The sequence below is a fragment of the Ambystoma mexicanum genome, chromosome 3p, assembly GCF_040938575.1.
Source record: "Ambystoma mexicanum isolate Mex_15411 chromosome 3p, UKY_AmexF1_1, whole genome shotgun sequence".
In the NCBI taxonomy this organism is placed as follows: Eukaryota; Metazoa; Chordata; class Amphibia; order Caudata; family Ambystomatidae; genus Ambystoma; species Ambystoma mexicanum.
In genome coordinates this window covers 221,664,709-221,689,795 of record NC_090925.1, presented here as the reverse complement: position 1 = coordinate 221,689,795, position 25,087 = coordinate 221,664,709, and the positions used below count along the sequence as shown (strand labels likewise).

Below are 25,087 nucleotides of genomic sequence, written 5' to 3'. Positions count from 1 at the left end.
AACGTAAAACAGCAATAGCCTGGGATTATATGGGGGTGGGGCGGAGGAATGGCGGACAAGTGACAAACTTGAAAAAACACGCTAAACTCACATAATTGATACGCTTTAGAGCGTTGGCGTGACACGGACCCAAATCACATAATAAACGAATCTGGCAATACATTTAATCAAAAAAAGTATGAGTTCAACTTTATTTTCACCACCCTGAACGGAAGCCTACGATTACCTGTAGTAGAATTAATATAAAACGTTTTTATAAAAAAAAACAGCGGGGCCTGGAAAAAACACAGTGAAGAAAAAGCAACTCATTTTAGTCCTTATGTTACAGTCACACCGCATACAGTTTTGAGCTCCCCAATCGTTTTGTATCCACCCACTCAGCGCTCATAGAATACAATAGCTGCTCCCAGTCGTTCACTCACTGCTGTGTCTGCAGCCATACACTTTAATGTGCTTAGGTGCAAAAGAAACCAACCTAACAAAAGACAGGCTAGAGCAAAGCTCGCTTTGAACTCAGAATGCCTGTGAGGGCGGGGCAGCAGCTCAGCAGGGGCATTTAGTGACCACTATTCCGAAACTGCCAAACCCACTACGAAGGTCACAACAACACTAATCCAATCCCGAAAAGGCACCAACTCTGACACAAAATAAACTTCCAGAAACCATCTTGAACCCTAATTCAAGCACACCACTCCAAATCCACAAACAACATGTCCATGCATCACTAACACAGTCAAGCAAATGCTAATTAAATCCCCAAAGCGGCGAATCTAACCCAAAACAAACTTCGCAACGCCTTTAACTCTAGTTCATACACCACACCTAGCCACACCACCAATGGTCTTAAACACTAAGAGAATCCTAGTAAACACAACTCTAAACATAGAAACACACAACCCTCACACTAATAACACAAATGAACCCCTACAAAAAAGTTAACCCTATCACAAAATCAGCGTGCCAACATTGCCCATTCCTTTCTTTGCATTCTGGGACATGTAGTCCTGGAATCAATAAAAAACAAAAACAGGCTAGACCAGCATCCCCCCCCCCCCCAAAAGAACAAGGCATGCTGACATTTATACCCACACAACCTCAAACATTAACTATGGCCCTAAAACACACTCCAGCTGTAGAATATGCCCCCAATTCTAAATTCTAACCCCACCTTCAACCTATTGGCAGCCGGTACATGCATGCTTACTTCAAGCATATCCCAAACACTACCCATTTGTTTGATTGTTTAAAACGTGGGTTTAGCTTCAGAGCAGCAGAGCGCTGTATTGGGTGTGGGACGCTAGTGTGTGGGCTGGCATCTTTCTACAGTAGCACAGTGCTGTGAGTTACGGTCTGTGTGTTGGTCTGTGCATCCATTGGGTTTTGTTTTTGGTTAGCTGTTGTTGGAAAAGCTACGTTTTGAGAGATTTGAGAAATAGAAGAATTGTGGGGCATTCTGAGCTGATAGTGGGATCGAGTTCCGAAGGGTGGGTGTACTACACTATGGTGCAGAAGTCCTGGGGCAATGTGAAGAGTTGGATTGTGGGAAGGGTGGAGATTTGCAGCCATGCCCCAAATGCCTTCTTGGCTATGTGCAGAGGCGTAGCCAGGATTATCCATCAAGTCGGGTCTGAAGCTAATGTAGTTGTGCCCACCACAGTGGCATTATCATCTGTAAATGCCCACACAGCGCTGTTGAGTGGGCATTTTCAGATTCTGGGTGGGCCTTGCCTGCTCAGGCCCTACCCTGTCTACGCCTCTGGCTATGTGTTTCTGAAAGGGCAGGCTCTGCTGTCAATGATGAACCCTAAGGACGATTCTGAATCCGAGATTTGCAGATCAAATCCTTCTATGCAAATGTGATTGATCCACTGTTGGCCAATGTGTTGTTTAGCTGGGGGACCGATGAGGACGAATTCGGTCTTGGATGGGTTAAGTTTGAGGTAGGCATTCGCTACTCAGGTCTGGCTGATGGCTAGGTAATCGAGAAGACAACTGATGTCCTACAGGCATTTTACTCTGATGTACAACTGAGTATCGACTGCGTATTGATGAATGGCTATATTGGGATCTTTGAGGAGGGTGCCCAAAGGCTCTGCGTAAAGGTTCAAAAGAATTGGTCAGAGGATGGAGCCTTGGGGGCCTCCACAGGAGACATGGAGTCAGTTAAAATACAAAGTGTTTTGCCCGAGAGGTAGGAGGTAAACCAATTCAGGACAGTGCCAGAGAATCCCATCCTGTCAGCAAGGAGGTAGAGAAGGATGTGGTGGTGGACAGTGTCGTATGCAGCCGAGAGGTCAAGGAGAACGAGAAGACATGTGTTGCCCGTATCCATGATTTGGAGTGTATCATCTACCAACAAGAGGATGGCTGTCTCAAAGCTACACTTTGGGTGGAACCCCGACTGATAGTAATGGAGGAGGTGTAGTTGTTCAATTCTGGTGAGTAGTCGTCTACCGACTACTTTTCCCAAGATTTTGACAACAAACGGGAGGTTCGTAATGGACCGGTAGTTGGTCAGATCACCTGGGTCTAGGGTCATTTTTTAAATAAAATGTCATATGAAAGCAATCTCGAGGGTGTCTGGGAATAACCCTTCCTTGAGAAAGGAATTAATGCTGCAGCAGAGTGTGTTGAGCACCGGAACCATCCATTGTTTAATGATGAGGCCGGGTGATATCGTCAGAGTAGGAAGTAGGTTTGAGGGAAGCAATTATTTTAAGGAGGACTGGGGGATAGAGACGAGAGAATTCAGTCCAGAGGGGCAGTGTGTGTGCTGGGCTTCAGGGGGCGCTAATTTTGTGTGAGGTTGATTTAATGAACTGCCAGATTTATTCTATTTTTTTCAATCATTAAGTTGTTGATTCTGTCACATTTTTCCTTAGTTGCTGGCAACTTGGGGTCGAGTGAGGGTTTGGTAGACTTCAAAGAGGGCTTTTCTCGTGTCAGAGGCTGCTGCCATTGTGGTGGACTAGTAAGCAGCTTTGGCCTCAGTAATCAGAATCCTACGGTTGGCACAGAGTGATTTAAGGTTACAGTTTTTGGTCTACCATTTCTCAAAGGCTCGGATTGAGTGTTTGTTGGAGGGAAGCTCAGGGGTCCACCAGAGGGTGGATAGTTTAATTTTAGCATGGCTGTTTTTTGTCGGGCATGAGTGTCAACCAGTTTCATAGAAAAGCTATTGAATAATTTTTGGAGGATGGAGGCATTTCCTGTGGTGGGGGAAGTCTGTGAAGTTTGCTTCCAGCTCATTGACTGGAAAGGTTTTCAATGAGCGGCGCTCAGTGAGTGGACTTTTAGCCTGACCTTTGCGGGCTGTGATTGAGTGGTTGATCGACAGTGGGATGACAGCATGGTCAGACCAGTTGAGATGGATATGATCTGCACAGGTTGTGAGTGGGCATGACATAAACACTAAGTCTAGGGTGTTGCTTTTGTTGTGTGTGCATGTTTCGATGATGAACAGGGTGTCAAGATTATTGTACGAGATGAGGTTAGCGATCTCTGTGGCGTGAGCGACTGTTGGTCGAGCCTTGATCGGCATGAGGGAGCATGTGCGTGTGGTCCGTGGATGGGGGCAAGGGTGATATTGATGAGGTTCACTAGGGTAACTTGCCAGGGCTGCCCAGGGCGATTAGGCATTCAAACACTAGCAAGGGTGGGGATAGTCTGTGGAGGGAGGAGACACATGCTGATGTCAATTGGTGAGCAGTAGTAGTGATTACATTGTAGGTGAAATGCAGAATAGCGGGACTGGCCCTTGGCCCTAACAGACCCAAGCATGGATACGTGAGGCGCTTGTCTTCGTCCGTCCTTTGCTGAGGATAGGATGCCTGCGATGCAGACGCCTGCGATGAGGATTCCTAAGGAGGACAGGTGAAATAGGTGGTATGCAAAGCAACTGATTGGCAGAACCAGGTCGCGTGTTGAGCAGCCACCTCAATACTGTTAGCCTGGAGTCCTTAAGTAGCTACCTGTAAGGAATGAAACCTGGTGGTGGGATGAACAACTGAACGGCAGGACCTGATCATGTGACCAGCAGCCTGCTCATAGCCGTTGTCTGTGCAGTGCACAAAATCTGCTGGTGGACCAAGCAACTGAGTGGCAGCACCTGGTCACATGATGAGCAGCCTCCCCAATGCTCCATCATACATCAAGGATAAGTGGACAGGAGCCATGCCCGAATACCCAAACTTTATCCTAAATCCTAGCAAAGGTTGCCATACCCCAACTCTAACTCTTTGGGCAGAAAGTTCGGTGCATATAAGCAAAGTTCATCCCCATCCCCAACTTCACTGAAGCAAGTAAATGCATGCATACTTTTAACTCAAGCCCAATACTCCCTTCTCTACATCAGTGTGCACCACTGCGTCTACACCAAGATAAAGCTTCAACTCTAACACCTCTGCTTCAGAGCTATGCAGAGTTAAACTTATGCATAATGCACACACCCCATAACCAACATTCAACCCTGAATCGAACCTAAAACCAAAGCTCCAAACCACCAACAACATTCCCTCCTCTACATCATTAAGCACTACTGCACCGGCACCAAGAGCAAGCTCCAACTCTAACCCCTCTGCCTCAGAACCATGCAGAGTTAAACATTTGTATAATGCACAAACCCCATCACTAACATTCAACTGAATCGAACCTAAAACCAAAGCTCTGAACCACAAACAACACTCCCTCCTCTACATCAGTAAGCACTACTGCACCTGCACCAAGAGCAAGGGCCAACCCTAACCCATCTGCATCAGGTCCAGGTAGGCTTAAGCATGTCCATAATGCACAACCCTAAACTAACCTTGAACCAAACACCAAACCAAAGGTCCCAACCCCAACCAACACTCCCTCCTCTACATCAGTAAGCACTACTGCACCTGCACCAAGAGCAAGGGCCAACCCTAACCCATCTGCATCAGGTCCAGGTAGGCTTAAGCATGCCCATAATGCACAACCCTAAACTAACCTTGAACCAAACACCAAACCAAAGGTCCCAACCCCAACCAACACTCCCTCCTCTACATCAGTAAGCACTACTGCACCTGCACCAAGAGCAAGCGCCAACCCTAACCCATCTGCATCAGGTTCAGGTAGGCTTAAGCATGTTCATAATGCACACCCCTAAACCATCCTTGAACCAACCACCAAACCAAAGGTCACAACCCCAACCAACAGCCCCTTCTCTACATCAGCAAGCACCACTGTGCCTACACCAAAAGCCAGCTCCAACCCTAACCCAACTGCATCAGGCCTAGGAAGGATTAAGAAGATCCATTATGCACATTGCTAAACCACCCATCCTTGAAGCAAACGCCAAACCCCAACCACCTCCCTTCTCTGCATCAGTGTGCACCACTGTGCGTACACAGTGATGTCATTTGGGGGTCGTAAGGGGTCGCAGCTGCGACCCTTAAGGTCTCCATTGCTACCCCTGCGGTCTCTCTTGCTACCCCAAAAAAAAGTAAACATTAAAAACAAATCCTTTTTTCTTCTTTTTTTAAATAAAATGCAAACCATGTGGCTCTTTGTTTCTGAAGTGGCTGGAATTGTTGTTCGGGCCTCTTAAAAAAAATTAAGTAAACAGAGGGTTGCACAAGTGTAACACTTTGAGCAGTGACCCTAAATAAGAATGCATAGGAATAACACATACTGTGTCTTTCTGGAATTGTATACAATAATTGCTAGATTCATTAAAAGTTTATCTCAGGCACACTTCAGGGGTGAGTCACTGATTTAGTCTGTTCTTATACACCTCAACTCAGCCTTTCATCCTTCTGAAGTCGATAAATGAATACCAACACAGGTTGGGTGACATTGTATGTATATTTGTTCTATATAAAGCGCTTAAGTGTAGGTGCTATATAATAACACATCATATTATTTAGCCATGGACGTCTGCTTGCATATCCCACTCCCTCCTTCCGTGCAGCTCTATGGCCGGCCTCTCTTGGCCCTCTTCCTACTTCCAACCGGCAAGGCCAAAAACCTCGGGGTCATCTTCGACTCTGCTCTCTCCTTCTCCCTTTCACATCTCTGACGTCTCTAAGAAGTCACACTACCAGCTGCACCTCCTTAGAGGTATTCTTCCTTTCCTCTCCTTCCCCCAGAAGCTCACTGTCTCCAGAGCCCTGGTCCTCTCTAGGCTGGACTATTGTAACAGCCTCTATCTAAATCTGCCTGCCTCTACTCTCCACCCTCTGCAATTTATCCTGAACAGGACTGTGAGACTTGTCCTTGGCTTCAAGCCCAGGGATTGTATCTCTCCAGGACTTAAATCTCTGCACTGGCTGCCAGTGGCTGCGAGGATTAAGTTCAAAACCCTCTGCATTGTACACAAGGCCTTCTGGGGTCTGGGGTCTGGGGCCGCAATACCTTCAACTCTCTCTTCCTAAATATCTTCCTTCTCGAGCTCTTCGCTCATCTGCCTCCAACTCCCTCAGTGTCAGTCGCTTCTGCAAGCAACGAGTTGGTGGCAGATTACTCTCTTCGGCTGGGGCCTCTCTCTGGAACAGCCTTCCTGCCTCCCTGAAACTCGAGGAGAACCATCTCCGGTTCCGCAAGCACCTCAAAACCTTCCTCTTTGCCTCGGCTTTATCTCCCCCTCTCACCTGCTGATTTCCATACTGAAACTGCTCGGTTTATCTGGCCACCCTTTCTGATCTCTGGCCCAGGCCCCGTCAATTGCCCACTTGCACTGCCTCCCTGGCAACCCCTGCACCTGGGGACCGTTGTTCTGTATCCCTACAGGCCCCCTACCAGCACTTTTGTCTGCACTTCCTTGCACTTGCCACCAGCTGGCCGTTTATTTATTTTCTTATTTATTCCACTTGTTCCCATGTACTGCACTTTTCCCTCTCCCTTCCCCCGCACACTTTTCCTTTCCCCCCCTTCCATTGCACTTGGTGATCTGAATGACACTTGGCCTAGTAGGATCGTTGTCTGTCCTCCCTTGTTTCCCCCCTTACCTCGTCGCGCCTTGAAACACCTGTGTATAGGCGCGTTATAAATGCCATATCATATCATATCCACAGTAATTTGGTAAAATGGGCCTTTTACACACTAATATGAACGATACATATGGGGAGCTAGTCTTGTATGAAATGTATATCACATTATAGTGATATCGTAACCATATTTTTCGTTGTGTATTTAGGAACAATGTTATGTGATGCCCCTTCCTGTTTTTTCAAGGGGTGAAAGGTTGTGTTCCATGGCTTCACATGATATCACTTTCAGGGTTGGGTCAAATTATATCACTTCAAGTGATGTCATCAGAGGTCAAGGGTCATGTGATGTCACTTCCGCTACCCCTGGCAGTTTGGTGAAATGACATCCCTGTGCCTACACCAAAAGAAAACTCCAGCTCTAGCCCCTCTGGAACAGAACCAGGCAAGCCTAAACCTTTCCATAATGCACACTATTAAACCAATATTCAACCCTGAACTGAACCCCAAACCAAGGCTCCAATCCCCGGCAAGCACTCCTTTTTCTGCAGCATCAATCACCACTGTGCCTACACTAAGAGCAAGCTCTCACCCTAATCCGTCTACATCAGGACCAGGCAGGTTTAAACATGTCCGCAAGGCACACCCCAAAACTAATCTTCAACCCGGAACCAAACCTCAAACCGAATTACAATCCTGACCATAACCCTTTTCACATAGCCCTAATGCCTTAAACCCCATGCTGATTCCTAATCCCAATTCCAATTTTTCTGTTGACAGGTGCAGGTCTCCCAGTCCAGCTAGACTAGACTCCTCACATGACCTGGCCAGTGTGAGCATCTACCCCTAGAAGCCATTCCAACATTAATTAATATTGCTCACTATCTGAGGGTTGGCAATTGAAAGGTGCAAGCCTTTAAAAAAATATATACTCTGGCCCAGTACTGACAGTCCCAAAATGTAATAATGTAAGAAGTATTTTTCTAGTGTCCAATAATTCCTCTGGGGTATCTAGGCACTTTATCAACTTAAATACTGCGCATTGCAGCAAGCTAAATCAAAGATGTAGCTCTCCTAAAGGTTATGAATACATTTCTGAAGCTTGTGCTAATCTTCAGAGCCAACTAGATGGGAGTCGAAGCTGTGTCCTGTATCTAGGGAGCAGGTTCACTAAGGAACACGATATTTTACTGGAGCTCAAACTTGTGATGTGCAGGACACACACAGAGCTGAGCCACAGGAAGATTGTCACTTTGGGTGCCTTTCCTAGGATTGGATCCTTTAAATTCAACATTACATGCACATGTCTTCCAGCAGGTACATTAATCCTCTAAACCAGGGTTATCCAACTCCAGGCCTCGAGGGCCGGAAACATGTTGGATTTTCATAATACCCCTCATTAATATGCATGAGATCAATTTGCATACAATGACTCTATTCATACACATTTTGTTCTCATGAATATTCATGAGAGATAACCGGAAAACCCATTAGGATTTCGCCCTTCGAGGCCTGGAGTTTGGCAACCCTGCACCAAACTATCTCACTCGTTCTGTCTGAGAATGTCGCATTTAGAATGCGGCAGTAAAAACGCTGGCCACCTCATTCCTGTTTTAACCCCCATGTAGAGGGTTTGAAGGCAGTGGTATGGTGGAGGGAGGAATCAGTCAGGGTAGCAGCCTGTTAGCGGTGAGAAAGGAATCAGGGAGGGTAGCAGCCTGTTAAGGGAGAGAGGGGAATCTGGGAGGGTATTAGCCTGTTAGGGCCAGGAAGGGCGGATGAAGCAGAGAGGGTAGCAGCCCGTTGGAGGGCAGAGGGGAATCTGGGAGGGTATTAGCCTGTTAGGGGAAGGAAGGGCAGATGAAACAGAGAGGGTAGCAGCCTGTTAGGGGGCAGAGGGGAATCTGGGAGGGTATTAGCCTGTTAGGGGCAGGAAGGGCGGATGAAACAGAGAGGGTAGCAGCCTGTTAGGGGGCAGAGGGGAATCTGGGAGGGTATTAGCCTCTTAGGGGGAGGGAGGGCGGATGAAACAGAGAGGGTAGCAGCCTGTTAGGGGCCAGAGGGGATTCTGGGAGGGTATTAGCCTCTCAGGGACAGGAAGGGCGGATGAAACAGAGAGGGTAGCAGCCTATTAGGGGAATCTTGGAGGGTAATAGCGTGTGAGGGGAGGGGGAATCTGGGTGGGTAGTAGCCTGTTAGGGGGAGGGAGGAATCAGGCAAGGTAGCAGCCTGTTAGGGGGTAGAGAGGAATCAGGGAGGGTAGACGCCTGTTAGGGGGTAGAGAGGAATCAGGGAGGGTAGCAGCCTGTTAGAGAGTGAGGGGGGCAGATAAATCAGGAAGGGTGGCAGACTTCCAAAAAGAAAAACCTGGAATGGAATGCCAGGCTTTTTTGGCACTGGCATTCTAAATGCAGCTTTTTTCAGATTGCAAACAGATTGCTGCAGACTGTGCACTAGCCCGTGAACTAGCCATGAGTGAGGTTTAGCCCCAAAATGATACCTTTTCTTGGACTAACTGCAACAATTGTACTGAGGACATTGTGCCATCTCAGCACAATATTTCCAGTTAGCACATGCGTCCCAAATTACCACAATATTTTCAGTCAGTCCCAAAAAAGGTATCAAGATTTGTATTGTTTGTGAATTTAAAACTTGTCTAACACTGGGTCAGTGTGATGGGAAACCTCCCACATAGGTGGTCAGTGCTGGAACATGGAGTCCTTGTGGCAAGATTTGTTCTGGGGGGTCACATCTGGAGCATTGTGTTCAGGGTGGAACTGGGGCATAAAACTTTTTCGGGCACCAATGAAAACGTGGTCCACAGTTGCAAGTGGCTTTTTATTCCTTTTGTGACACTGAGTATTGCCCAAAGGGGAGGTTTTTGATAAAATGTGATGCAAATTGTACATTTTAAAGAATATGCATTCAGTAACACTGGTCAAAACTACGAGCTGCATGGGGAGGTAACTTATAAAACTTTCCCACATGGGCCAAAAAGGTGGGGCACTTTGACCCAAAAAACGGACCTACATTAGCATTTTGTGTTTTTAGTTTGGGCATTGCCCTATTGCCTTATGAGCCAGTCCGAGCGTGACTGTGTTGCCTTCTTTCAGCCACGTGTTACTTTCTTTGCCCAGTACTGAAGGTCACATCTGCAGTATTGTGTTGAGGTCTTGCTGTCACATCGTTCTCGCTATGCCCAGTACTGGAGGTCACGTCTGGAGTATTGGTTCGCCTTTGTGTGGCCACATGTTTCTTACTGTGGCCAGTTCTATAGGTCTCACCTGAAGCATTATTTCGAGATCCTGCAACCACATCCTTCTTTCTGTGTCCAGTTACGGAGTTCTTGCTGCCACCCCGTGCAGGGAAACAGCACTTTCCCTCAGAGTACAGAAACTACCCCCAAGAGGTCTCCTGGGAATGTGCTTCAGAGGCAGCACTGACATAACAAAGCCGCTATCACACCGGAGGGCTGAGTGCTGACCACTAGAGTCTGTTTGAAGCCAGCCGTCATGGGGCACGGGCAGAGTTAGAGCAGCCACAGTGGATAGGTGAGCTGAGAGATGGGTCCCACCCAATTTTCCGCACAGGACGTTTACTGCACAGGAGATTGGGTCGAATCCAAATCTATCGAACCTTTTTGACTGAATTTGCCCACAAATATATGCAGAGGGTGGGTAAGGGTTATAATTAAAGTGGCGCAGAAAATAGGAGTGTTACAGGGGGCTCTCCCCCTCATATACTTTCAGCCAAATGGATTAAAAGAAAAAAGAAATTCAATGGATTTGGGTTCCACCAAATCTCCTCAATGTAATTACAAAAGAAGCTTGGTTTCTGTAGGACTCTGGTCCTTTTCCGGTCGCCTCAATTTCCTGCAGCCAAGGTACTAGGGAGTGATGTCATAAGGCAAAGGATACTAGTTACACCACCTGGATTGGACATCTTTCAGCAGGCTTGCTGTGGACCAATCCCACGTGAGAGTTTCCCTTTAAAAGGAGTGGGGAACCACCTCATACTTTGATTTATCTTTGGACACTTGAAGCACAAGAAAACTTCACGGGACCTGTGTTCGGAGTGCAGTCCATCGCAAAGTCCGTCACCAGTGAGGTGAAGATGGAAGGGTATCAAAGTCAGGGGAGAGCATTGTCCTCTAACCATCCCCAGGGAAGGGTGGGAGTGAACTGTCTGCTATGGGCGAGGGTCTGCCTATCTGCTAGCTGTACTGGAGCCAGACTGCTGCTCACCGGAAGTGAAAGATCCCCTGAATGGGGCAACACTTTCCTGGAGTGGAAGAGCAGAGCTGAAGGACTCGACCTTGTCCCCGGTGACCCTGGATCGGGCCTCCCCAGCAACCCAGAAGTCAAGGAACAGCCCTGAGCCCTGATGCCTGCTTCAAACTGCTTGTGAGCTACACTGACCCAGACATCGCCTGCCGGACCCAAGCTTCTTTGTGCCACATGCCATTGCTGCTTGTGAACAGCACCATCTGGCGGACCCAGTTCCCCAACCCGATGCCAAATCACAACCTCAGAAAGCACCTGGGAGCCTGGCTTGATGCTGCCAAGCCGCAAGATGAAGAACATTTGAATGGACCATTGCGACTTTTAAGCCCTGCTTCCCTGGCTTATTCTTCAAAGACATATCCTTGAACAGTGACTTTCTTGCCACAATATTGCCTGACTGTGAAATAAAAGATAATGCCCCTGCTCATCTACCCAGAGTGCCCTCTGCCTTCTTTGTGTTTCTTTTACAGAGGTGTGTTTTTCTAGTGTTTTCTGATGTTCAGTTTCAATTTTATTGTTTGATTAAAAGTCTACATTTCATGGAATCTTGATTGGACATGCTCTGATTTTGCAAGCATTGTACTTGTTTGGATTACTACTGCTCACAGCCCTCTGAAGATATAGCGTGCCTGCGGCCCACGCTACCAAGAGAGGCGAAGGAGGTGTACCTCTCGGCCTGTGCCCGTTTCACCTTTATGACTGGGATCAGAGCTGGTTTATTATTACTGTGGGGCTGAGTAGTCGTGCAGCCACTAAGCATCCCTGCAGTCCCACAGGGCAGTAGTTATTTCATCACAGGCCAGTTCTCGCAGATTTGTCTTCCAGGCCGAATCTGCCTGAATCGCCTTTAAGAGACATACATCTTCAGGCAAGATCAGGAGATGTTTGGACAGGTTCGGGCTGATTCAGGGAAAAAAGATATACAACATAACTTTAATTGCATCAAGAATGGAGATAAAGGTTAGGGGGCAAGGGAAGGGTTGTGAGGCTGTGTGGGGGTAGGGGTTAGCAAGAGGAAATGGAGATCTGTGCATCTGTGAATGTTACCCAAATAGGGCAGCACATTCAGTTCTGTATTAAGATATGGCAGTAGCTTAATGCACATGTTCTAGAGATCATTGCATAACCACCAAGTCCCAGGTTTGATTGTGGGACGGAACTAAGCCTTTCATCCTTTTGAGGTTGATCAAATTAGTAAACTTGGAGTGGGGATTGTGTGGTTCCATTGTGTTAGACCTGCAGAGTCAGACACATGTTCTGCATGGCTGGATCTGCTTTACATTATGCAGATGTCGACACATTGAGTATTATTGGGGCTTATAATATAACAATACATGAAGTTCATAACAAACATGGACCTTTCAGAAGCTAAAAAGGCTGGAGAAGAGTCAGTCTTGCATTAGGGGAGCATGAAGTTTCATCCTGCTGAGTTTGCTTCCATGAACACTAATGAGAACATGTATTTAATAACAGGGGGCGTTCATGGCTATATGGCAATGACCTCAAAAGGCTAGTAGGGCTGAGGTGGAGTCAGTAACATGCCAAGCATTAATGATGTAGTCTCTGGTGTTTCTTAAAGTAATATTATTTAGTCTTGTACGATTGTAAAGTTTTGAGCAATGTACCTAGGGAGAAAAGGACATAACATATAATATATATATATATATACAGTGAGGAGAGGCCTACGGGTGCAGAGAGCGGCACACATGCTCCAAACACTAAAGAATGTAAGGGGGTTGGCCAGGGCATCATCTGTGCTGCAGAACGGCCCTCTGGGAATGTGCAGGATACCTTTGTGAATGAGGTGGCCTGTCCATTTCTCAAATTAATGCAAATAAAAAAGTGCATCCTCTGTGGAATATTTTATTTGCATTGCTTTTTGTGAATTTGGCACTTAGATTAAAGTTGCTGTCAGCTGCAAAAAAAGAGTTAATATTCGTGTCTATATCGAAGAAACAGCCAGGTGCAATCCATTAGCAGTTTGACGCGTTGCTTTCTGTGAGCATCCCTGGCAGGAAGGTTTCTGAACTTCTGACCTAAACCATTCACTTTATACTTTGTTTGCTTTGAAAATGTGTTGGCAGGAAAAGGCCTGAGCTCTTCAACCCAATGTTTACAGGAACATTTCATCAAAATAAATTGCTATAGTCTTAACCAGAAGCTGTCACTCAAATCTCTAAAACATTCGGCCAAACCCGAATCTCCCAAATACAGTGAAAAATGTGCTGATTCAGTGTTCGGACAAATGTATTTGGCCAGGCTTTTTTCGGATCCCCATAATCCGGCATTAATTGATGAATGGCATTCTATCAAACATTGCAGAGTGGTATACGTCCAATTTAAGAAAGAGAAATGTCCATTAACATGCAGTTCGGTCAGCATAGAATGATTTATAAGCAGGTGCAGTACTGTTGCCTTTAGCAATACTTGTAGGAATGGCAATACTGCCATCCCAATGCATGGGGTTGTGATGTGTCATGTGGACAGAACATGCCCCGTCGTATTGTATTGTGATCTGAGTGGCACTTCCTTTGCCAGTATCTATGTGATGTCAGTGAGCAGTCAGAAGAGTCTCACAAGCCAATTGACTTCAAGTTACATGCCCACTAATGGCACAGTGTGCATAAAAGTCACTAGCAAAAATGCCCATAGCAAAACATCTAGCCAATAATGGCACAGAGATGAGGAAGCCGGTAAGTGTAAACGAAACCAGGGAGTGGGGGGAGACCAGGAGGGAGATGCCGACGGCTAGCTTTTGAAGCAGGCCTGTATCGGCAGATAACACCGATGTTCCTAGCTTTCCGATTGGCTCTATGTCTTGCTCTGGGTCCTCAGGTGGCATTGCAGTCATGGGATGTGGGGGCTGTAACACATGTTTACGGCCTGCAGCTGAGTTATGGGCTGAGGCAAATCTTCTGCCAAGCAAGGCCAATGGAAACTCATAAAAACACTAGCAGACACAGAGGATTTCTGAATAATATAGCATGCCATGTGCACTAGTGCATTCAGGCAATGCACAACATACACATTAGTATGGGGATGTGATTGGCCCCTAAACGGATAGCTGCATAGGGAAGCTGATATCTCACCTATGTGCATTTATAAGAGAAGCTACCTGTACTCCTCCTCAATGCAGGAGCTGGAGAGATGATCAAGTCTGAAGGCAAATGGGAGGATGGCCTGAAATGCCAGGGTAACCTCACTCAGACGAGATAGAAGCAAAGCGGTCCAATCTCATCATTCCCCATTTCCTTTGTTTGTGTATTTATTTTGACATTTAGATAGAGCACTGAACCTGGAGGCAACTGGGCGCTAGTTTACATAGGATTGGTGGTTACAGTGGTTACATATGTAGGTAGTTTACAGTACATACATTAGTGGTTACACACATAGGTAGTTTACGTAGGAGAAGAGAGTGCAGGTGGTTACAGACACAATTGGTATTAAATTAAGTAGTATACCCGAGCATGAAGACTACAGTTGGTTTCAAGCATAGGTGGAGATTTACAAGGTGCTTAGTTGAGAAAGTTTGCCAGGTGCAAGGATAATTGTACGATTTCAATTCCTCTGGATTTCTTGGGGAAAAGAGCCATGTTTTGAGACCTTTGCGGAAGGACCAGAAGGATGGATCTGATCTTAGCTCTAGGGGCAGGGCATTGCATTGTTTGGCCGCAATCACAGGTTACCCGCTACCTGCGGCTTTCTGATGCCTGCATCTGGGGATGTCGAGAAGGTGCGAGTAGGCAGATCGTGTAGGTCTGTTGGATCGGAAATGTGTCTGGACAGATCGATCGGGGCACTGTCTGATAAGCATTTGTGGGGCAGGGATAGAGTTTTGACAATGGTGTGTTCTCAGACAGGAAGCCAGTGGATTTTTGTCTACCTGAGGAGTTGTGGTCTTTTTTGGGGATTCTGAGTGCAGCTCTAGCGGCAGGACATGACATACCTTGCTCCAACTGCAAGGTAGGTCATGTCCAGATGCTTGCTAATCAAATTATTTTAAATAAAATGTGCATTTTATAAAGAAAAATGAAACCAATGCATCACTCACTGGCATCAAACAGTACAGGACGAACGTGTCTGATGGTACTTGGCCTAAAAGTAGACAATGTAAAATGTATAGCATGGCAGCTATTAAAACAATTTGAAAATAGTCGCTTTAACGTACATCTATGTACCAAGTAGCAAATTGCGGGATAATAAACTACAAAGTATTGCTAATACTTTGCTTGCCCCCTTGCTGTGCAGTTCCCTGACTTGGAAGACCCTGGTTTGCTTTTAAGCTTTGTTAATTCAATCAAAATCTGAGCTGCACCATGACCTTTTCATTAGGTAGGAACTGTTGGGTTGCATAGCCAGTCTACATTTTTTGTTAAAATTGACAGTGTGCCCAGGCCTCCAGATAAGGTGCATACTAGTCCTTGTATGCATGGAAATCTTGTAAATACTACAGCTTTATTATTTTCCTGAGTACATTCACGCAAGTTTAGAGCAGAGGGCAGTGCAAAGGTCAGGTTACTTGACAGAAACCAGAACGCTTCTTTTGATTTTGATCTAGATGGATGCAACATGTTTGTGCCACTTATTCTGACTATGCATTTGTATGCTGCTGCCACCCTGCAACATGGGGTTGGGCAACTTGTATGTTCTTGCAAGCACTTATCTAACTAAGTATGCCGCCCTGCAACATGTATGTTTTTGTATGTTTTTGCAAGCACTTATATAACTAAGTAAGCCTTCTGTAACAGCGCCACGATGCCCAAGGGCTGAGGTGCGCGTTATAAATGCAAATAAATAAAATCAAAAATAAAACTGTTCTGCATGATTTGTGGTTTGTTTATATTACAGGAATTGGAGCCTGCAAAGAGGGAGTTACAATAGTCAGTCCTGGATAGTGTGATCTGTACTCCCTCGTTGTTCACCCTCATGGTACAATGGTGCCTGGCCCCTTCCACAACTGGGTGAACTATCGGATGCAGTCATTCCGGCCAAACCTTTCCAGATATGCTATGTCGGAGCTCAATAAGTCTGAGCACCTGTGTGACAGGTGGGTATCAGGCAGCACAATTCGTAAACCTGAAGTGTAAACCAGCAGCACACTGGAGCTACCCAGTGAGTGAAAAACACCATCAATGCCCAGCATCCACCCTTAAGGTGATAATACATCATAACCTGGCCAGTCACCTTCTGGTCCAGAGAAACAATGACATCTTTTTTAATGCATGCACACCTCATTTCCAAGACGACCACCAATGTCTACCTGGTGCCTGTGAATTGGGCATGGGTTCCTACCCTGAAACGCCTTTGCTGGGATGGGGAGGTGGAAACTGGGAGAGTGTCTATGACCACCTCCATGTTGGCATTGGCATGCGTCCAACACTGTGACATCATTGGGCATGCAGTCCTGTATTCTCCATTTACTCTCTGGTCGTTTGTGTCAGGCATCTTCCTATCTGGACTGGTGGGACTGGCTATTATGTTTAATTGGTAGAGCCCTTTACAGTCTCTGGGGAGTGACACTGGAACCAGAGAATACACCCAACAGACTTGGGAGGATAGCTCAGGGGCAACGCGCTCACCTTAGAAGCAAGATGACACTGAGCAACACAGGTTCGTTCCCCGGGTCCGCGCTTAGAAACCTCTGGGTATTAGGCGCGTTATAAATAACATATCACATCATAACAGTGAACTTGCTGTGAGCCCAGGTTACACAGGTAGAGTCTTCTTTATACATGTGAGATACATTAAGTAATATATCCTAATCTTATAAGGGCGGGTAGTTCACTAGCGGCAAGGAGACAGGACTCTTTGTAGGGGTCCTTCAATGCCCCTCCAGGAGCAAGTATTCCCCAGAGAGACCAAATCAACCCTTTACAAATACACCACATGCCAGGATATCCACCAGAATCTAGTAGTATGTCCGGGTGAATCTCACTGCCTTACACACCCTGTATCTCCCTAAACGCATGCAGTCCAGTACAGTGAGGTCAAGGCACCAGTTACACTTTGCCAGTTTACTATGTTTCCCTTAATTAACCATCTATAATCAGATATACAACAAAGCTAAGCGGACGTCATTGCCCTGCCCAAAAACGACGATGGGTCTGACCAGGGAGAGCAGGTCAACAACGTCTCCTATCCGTGTCTCCAGTAATCACCGCTAAACATACTCACAGATCCTCAACCTTCTCGATAAACGTACAGTGGCAAACCAGGAGTGGGCATGGGCAATGCCCTTGCTTTATTACCTGCACAGGTGGTCAATTACATCTCATGTCAGTGGGGTGCCAACTAAGAGTCCCCTCCTCCTCACCCATTGGAAGGTAGAGGTCACATTCGTCAGACATAGTCAACGTCCTCCAAGTCCACCAGTGACAATGGGCCTGTGCAAGCAAAGCAGACCAAGAAGGAAGGGAGTAGCCTATCCTCACTACCCTAACAAATCAGAGATGCAACCTTCTCAAGCAACAACCAACGATGTGTTCAATGATGTCACATCCTCATCACGCATCCTACAGGAAAGGCCATCTCTTTTGCTCGAAGATGTTTAATGTGCCCCATCCCACTACTCAAACTGAGAAAACCAGGAGTCAGCACGGCATTGTGTCCTTGCTATTCTAGTTATGATAGAAGGACTCAACGTTCCTCACACGTACTCGCAGTTCTCTGCAATATTAATTGGCCTGTCCAATGAGAGCACATTTGGAAGGAAGACGATGCCCTGTCCTTGCTACTTAACCTATCCAAGAGTTAAGGTGTCTTCTTCATTGAGACTCACCGGTGTCCTCCTTGACCAACCCCCAAAGATACGTCACGAACAACAAGAAATAAGGACCATCATCTTCCTCGGGGAGAACATCACCCACGCACTTCAAGGCATATGGATAAGGCGCACATGTCACCAAGGCACAAGGTGTCCTGTTGCCTCCCTGAACAGTGAGTCACTAAACTGGATGCAGCTGCCTCCGTTAAAGCTGGAGACGAGTCAACTATCCCAAAAGGATGACGAAAGGAGGGCCCGGAAATGAAGCGATGGAGAAGGGAATGTACGCAACACCTGTCTGCCAATTTGTAATCCTAACCTTGAACTTGGCTGCCCGCACACCTTCCGCTCTTGCTCATGGAACCATGCATGCGGATGCCAGTGTGGAATTTGTTCAAAAGATGTCCTGGCAATAAGGTGAGCACTCTCACCCTTATCCAGGGCCGACTTAAGGCACGATTGAGCGGTGTGCCCACGCGAGTGCACAAAATAAAGGGCGCAGCGGCGCACTGCACCGCCCCTGTGTGTAATGACATATATGGGTTAGATTGCTTTTGCAATCGAGTACTGCATGTCTTTCTTGCCTGGCGGCATAAAGCCTCCTTCACATGGGCGGCGCCAGGCTTTGAGTACTTTACTGTGACACCCAGACTGGGCTCAGAAGGCAAGAAGCTGTCACATGTCTCACCTCGCAGATCAAAGTATTTACTTAATTATACACATACTTTTAAACTTCAAAAGTAAGTAAATACACCGCTCTCCGAGGTGAGAATAAAGTTAGCGTGACTGCGGCATTAGCAAACATGCAGAGGACAAGAGCCTGCCAGGGCATGATATCAGTAGACCCCCTTTGTGGGAGCTAAAGGCTTAAACGATGGACACAGCTTTTAGTTAGGCCTTGCCCCCAATGATCAGCATTGCCTGCGTGATGCAGAGGCGTAGGCAGGCTAGGGCCTCAGCTGGTCCAGACGGAAACAGGTAAGAGGAAATGTGGTTTTGTTTCTGTATATGCGAGGATTCTATGTGAAATGCTGCCCGCTGTGACCCCCAGTGATCCGCGACGGCATGAAACCAAGCAGGTGCTCAAAGTTCCAGACATTGTCATAACGTCCTTTCATCGCGGGTTGTTTTTTCGCTGGGTTTTTTACCGCAAATGTTTTAACAAAAAAAACTGCGCATTTTTCTGGGGGTTGGAATAGTATATATTTGGGGTGTGGGAGTTTGGGATCATATAAAAAATAAAAGTGGATGAAGGCGAAGACCAGTCCCTAGTAGAGTCTCTCCAGATAGGGGTGCTCCTAATGACGCGAGGGGTGATGCATAGCTGGGAATGCCAGCAAGGGCGTCTGCTTCTTGGCCGGCCATTGCTAATTGAGACGATAATCCAGGCGGCGGCACGCGCCAGAGGCGCCCCCAACTAACAACCCATAATGACCTGCCCCAATTATCCCACACATCATTCATTGGGGAGTTTGTTGACCAACACCTTCACTCCTTCAGAGTGGCTCCTGCCCATGCGTCCGTGGAAGCTGCCACAGGGGGCGCAGTGTGGCCCTAGACCACAGTCCACCCTTGTGCACAGGATCACCAGCCGGGGCCCTGGATCTGAGGGCCCTCCACTCTACCCGCGGAGTTGGATCCAGAGACTCGCAGGGACTCAACCATCTCAGTGCGAAGGAGGGGTGGGGGAGTGGAACTCGGACACCGAGGTGGTTCTATGGTAAAGCAGTGCTAGAGGGTTTATTTAGGCCACGAAGCACCAGGTCACCGGATTTAACCCCCACACAAATCCAGTGTTGCAGTGACCAGGGTACAGGCGGCAAAATGCCACTTCTGCTATACTGGGAAAACATCACCATGGAGACACCTTCGAGACAACAGACCATGTACTGGAAGGAACCCCCAAGGCACCCCAAAAGAAAATGTACTGGGTGGCACATTTGGGCCAAAAACATAATCTTACATGCCACTAGCATCTAACCTCACTCTTTCCCAGAGACCTTTCTGCGCTCACAAATACAAGCGTTAGTCCAGTACAGAAGCGCGACCACAGGCTGGGCATGGAAAGTGGCCCAGAGGGGCCTGTGCGGACCCCCAGAGTGTGCCCCTGAACGCGGAGCCGGAGCCGCTTTCTCAAACATAGAAAGGCACACAGGTCTATCTATCCCTTCCAAAACGACGAGATTCTTTCCCGTTAAAAGGGGCGCAAACTAATGCCTCCCCGGGAGGGCAGCTAGAGCTAGAAGGTGAGCTCTAAAGATGTCCCAAAGGGCCCCCACGGTGCATGCACAGGGTGACGGGAAGAGCAACGGTCGTGTCTTTCCAGCGGCAATGACCCTCTGACTGGTCCAATACGCCGCAGTTATAGGGACCGATGCGTCGTGTCCGGTGGCCCTTTTTGAAGAAACATCCTTCCCCCTCACACGTCTCTAAGCCAGTGTCACCCTGTCCACAGCTGCCTCATCCTCGTCTCTCCACAGCTGCCCTCAGCCCCTCTCCCCACCGGTGTGTATCTGTTCACACGCCCTGCACGTGCCCGTGCTCACCTGCCCGCCCCTGTTCCAGCTGGTCTCTGTTTTTCTATTTTCCGCTGTTCAAGCCCCCGGGCGCAGTGCTCTGCTCTCACCCTCTGCGTGTCCACTGCCGACACACTTTCTTTTGCGCACTTTCTCCCCTACCCCGTGCCCCCTCTGCCCTTGGCGCGCCCCGGCTCACCTCCCTCGGCGCCTGTCCTCCTGTGTAGCTCTGCTCCCGCCGCCTCTGCCTCTGTCTGCTGCTGGCGGTGTTGTCCTGCCCACCTGTTTGGGTGCAGACTGGTTTTATTCCAGCTCAATCTGCCGGTAAGCCCTGAAGCCTGCCGTCCTTCTCCGGCTCTTCCTCCTCCGCCTCCCCCTCCCTACCTCCTCCGCCCTTCCTGGCTCCCCGTAGCCTCTCCTGCTCACCTAACTATCGCCTTCTTCCCTCGGGCGGGCAGGCCAGCCTCCCACCCCCTCGCTGGCGCCACACAGGCCAGTGTTTCACAGCGCAGCGCACAGCAGAGCAAAAGTGCCCTTTAGCCTGCCTAAAATACAATTATTGTTAAAACGCAAGGGGGGAGTGGCGGAGGGGATTTTCACAGTATTGCTTTTTTGTGTTCACATTCTGTTCGTCGATTGATTTCATTGGAAAAACCTGCAACTACGGAGCCCAGAGAATTCAGTGAAAAAACACGAATGGGCCCCTGCCCCGTCTCAAGTTCATACACTTATAATGCCAGTGTATGCGTCGCTTATATTCAGGGCAGACTAGGCACCACCCTGGACAATTATATAAGGTATACAAGGGGGTGGGGCCAGCCACAACATTTTGGGTGGGCTGGATGGCAGTTTTGAAAGCTGGTAGTGAGTGGGGGTCATTAAACCTATTGCGCTGTTGATCCCCACCTGCAGGCCAGGAGGCTGAGTAACTACTGTGCCTTCCTTTGGCCTATTAGAAGCATCTTCACCCCCAACTCACCAGTGGCGTATCCAGTGGGGCCTGGAGCTAATGTAGTAGGGTTCACCCTAATGGGAGCCCGGAGAGGGAACTGGGCTTGCTCTGCCCCCAGCCAAGTCTGTAGTACTTACTAAAGGTAGTGAGGGATAGCGAATAATCCCAGATGGGCTCCGCTCCGAGGGGTTCTCTCCCAGAGAAAAATGTTTAAATAAGGGGCTGCCATGCTGAATTTTACAGTACACTTTTTGTGAAAGATTAAGTAAAAAAGTGACACAGTTTACATTCGGTTTTGTTGGGTAAGACATTAAAAAAGTCCATTAGATGGCAAGTCATCCACAGTGCACAGGAGCATTTTCACACATTTTCATAAGGCCATGGCCCACTGTATGCCAGTGCCCTGCAAGTGTAAAACACATTTTCATACTGATTGCAATGTCCAGTCATTTGATAGAATACAAAGGATCGAATGACAAAAAGTTTGAGTCAAAAGGATCGAAAAACGGTGTCCGGACATTTCATCAACAACAATTGGTCGACAGGACATTTGGTCGAAAACCAAATGGTCGATTTTTTTATAAATTTATATATTTATTTTTAAGGTTGTAGTTTAGGGAAAAAAAGGGGTTTTTTTTAGAAAAAAAGGGGGTTAAAGGGGGGGATCCCCCCCCAAAAAAAGGGTACAAATTAAAAAAAAAACAAATTCGACCATTTGGTTTTCAACGAAATTGGTTCGACCATTTGTCCAGTCGACCAATTTTTTTTGATGAAATGTCTAGTAACCCGAAAAACAACTTTTTCGAATGCATTTTTTTTGTTTCATTTTTTATTTTATTTAATATAGTTAAAAAAATGTTTTTTTAAAGAAAACGGGGGGGTTGAGTGGAACCCCTCCATAACCCCTCCATAAAAAAAAATAATAAAAAAATATGCATTCGATCATTTTTTCCTGGTCCTTTTGACTCGAAAAAATGGCATTCGATCCTTTGTATTTCGACCCTTTAACCTATATCCACTGATTGCGCCCAAGCACGTCCATTCTGGTGCTCCTATATATGCCAGTATTCCCACATCAGAAAATACTCATGTTTGCCCATGATGCCAGTAATGATACTATAACAAAACATGTTTATGCTGACTCGACCAATATATGCCTTATCCCCACGTTCACGTTTATACCCACGTAAGACCATGCTCTCGTTGACTTTGCATTAATGCCAGTAAAAAAAAAATAAGCCATGCCATAGTAATAAAACATGGCCTTGCTGGTTAGCTGGTACAATAGCTTAGCACATTGAGCCTTTGCTGCTGCAATTTGTGTGAGATCTGTAGGTCACAGGTTCGAATCCCAGCAAGGACCAATCAGCCTTTTATCATTTGGAGGTCAATAAATGAGTATCAATTTCGTTTGGCTGATCAATTTATATAAATATGTTCTCTGTACTGTTCTAATGCCAGTAGAACATGTCATGCAACAGTAAGAAAACATTGCTTTATGGGCTGCAGAAAGGCTACCCCCACCTATGTAATAACACTCATCATGTTGACTTTGACCTTAACACTAGTAAACAATGCCACTGCACAGTAAGGAAACATGCCCTCCTCGATGTAAAAAAAACACTCACAAAGCTGGCATTATCCTTAATGCCAGTGCAAAACGCCATGCCACAGTAGGATCCAGCCAGCCCCATTGTAGTACCCTTCCCCTACTGCAACCCCTCATTCACATTAGAAAACTCAAGTTGGCTTTGGCCAAAAATGCGAGTGAAACATTCCATGTGCCTGGCAAAACAAATGTTCATGCCCCAATGCGCGCGCCAGGTTCGGTCTGGCCTATAGCGCAATGCCCGAACCAAAAATACAAAATGCTGGCATTGGTCAATTGGTGGAGAACGCTCAATGTCGATCCTGTAAACACATATGCATTTGATAATTGATTGTAAATCCCTAAAACAGGTCAGAAATACCTGGCTAGAGTGGCACGAGACAGTGGGGGAAACCTTAAGTCCCTCCGAGTGGTGGCAACGGGTTTAAATGGGAGAGCCAAAAGGGTTGGTAACTGCAGTAATGAAAATGCCGGAATCTGTATGAAGTGTGGAGATGGAAAAGTGAGGAGATGGGAATATAGGTGATGTCCTGGAAAAGGGGGGTGGTGGTGAAGTTACTGCTGAGCTCAGTTATTGGTTTGAAGTTGAACTCAGTGCAGTCTTAGACCATCCGTTTTGATGTTCTTGAGAGGAGAAATAATGGAAAGCTTTAGGAGCAATAGGAGGTTTCGTGTTATAGGATTTGATTGATTCCCCCCCCCCTCCTTCTACTCATGTTTTTTTTTTTAAGTTGGTTGAGAAGGAGTGAATGGAGGCTTTATATAATGTTAAAGGTTCCTTTTGTGTCTTGGTTGACAATGTATTTGTTCTTGACTGTGAAACAATAAAAACATTTAAATAAAAAAATTTAAAAAATGCTGGCATGGGTTAGTTTTTTGGGTCAAAGCGAGCCCGTTTGATGAGTTATTTCACTATGCGGCTAGAAGTTTTGGCATCTACCAGTGCGTTGGGGTCATACCAGTGATATAAAGAGCGCTATAGAAATGCCAAGTAACATAACATAACATAACATAACGTGTGTTGTTGGATAAGTGCACAGTGTGCATCACGCTTGACTCCCCCATGGGTACTATTCAGTCTGCCACAAAAGGAATGAATTGCCATTTGCAACGATGGGACGCTTTTTCATTGGTGCTCGAGACAATATTATACCCCACTCCAAGCCTGACACACACAAACACACACATACACCATGCACCCAGCTTCTGTCATTCACAAGAGCACCCAGAACATGCACACTGCATTCTCATTCACAGGCACACTCGCACCCATGTACAACATTCATACCGCATTTATTCATACAAACATGCACACACGCACGTACACACACCTCCACATGCATGCATGCACACAAAACCACATTTTCTCTTACCTGTTTCCGTCTGGACCAGCTCAGGCCCTAGCCTGCCTACGCCTCTGCATCACGCAGGCAATGCTGATCATTGGGGGCAACGCCTAACTTAACGCTGTGCCCATCGGTTAAGCCTTTAGCGCCCACGTAGAGGGTCTACTGATATCATGCCCTGGCAGGCTCTTGTCCTCTGCATATTTGCTAATGCCACAGTCACGCTAACTTTATTCTCACCTCGGAGAGCAGTGTATTTACTTACTTTTGTAAATACACCTCTCTCCAAGGTGACAAACGTGACAGCGTTTTGCTGTCTGAGCCCTGGCCGGGCCTCACAGCATAATGAGGACTGCTTTATCAAAGTGGGAGGGCTTCAGCTCTCCCAAGACCTTGCCTGGCGCTGCTCGCGGGTATACATGAACCATCTGATCAGGAAACTCATTGCCACCACTGCAAACCCTTTGGAGCACTAAAGGCAGTCCTACTGTGACAAGTCCACACAGAGCAGGAAGAAAGAATCCTAACCCAGGACTACACACTCCACCCGAGAGGATGGAGTAATGAGGCTCAAGCCTCGGTATCCAATAATCACAGCCGATGGATACAATCTAACAGCATGAAGAAGAAAGAAGCCATGGGTACACGTGAGCGTGCTCAACTCTCCCAGA

At 47.0% G+C, this 25,087-nt stretch overlaps 1 protein-coding gene across 2 annotated transcripts in view; it reads right to left on the bottom strand.

The window, feature by feature from the left end:
* The window catches only part of LOC138580288 (amiloride-sensitive sodium channel subunit alpha-like), a 223,852-nt gene extending 203,008 nt beyond the window's left edge, over window positions 1-20,844 (bottom strand). Inside the window, exon 1 of one of the 2 annotated variants that reach the window (XM_069650701.1) lies at window positions 20,709-20,844. The gene's annotated coding sequence lies outside the window, so the exon portion shown is untranslated. Of the gene's footprint in view, window positions 1-20,539; window positions 20,650-20,708 lie in introns of those variants that run through there. The other variant, XM_069650702.1, reaches the window with a different exon arrangement.
* Window positions 20,845-25,087: the final 4,243 nt, after the last annotated feature.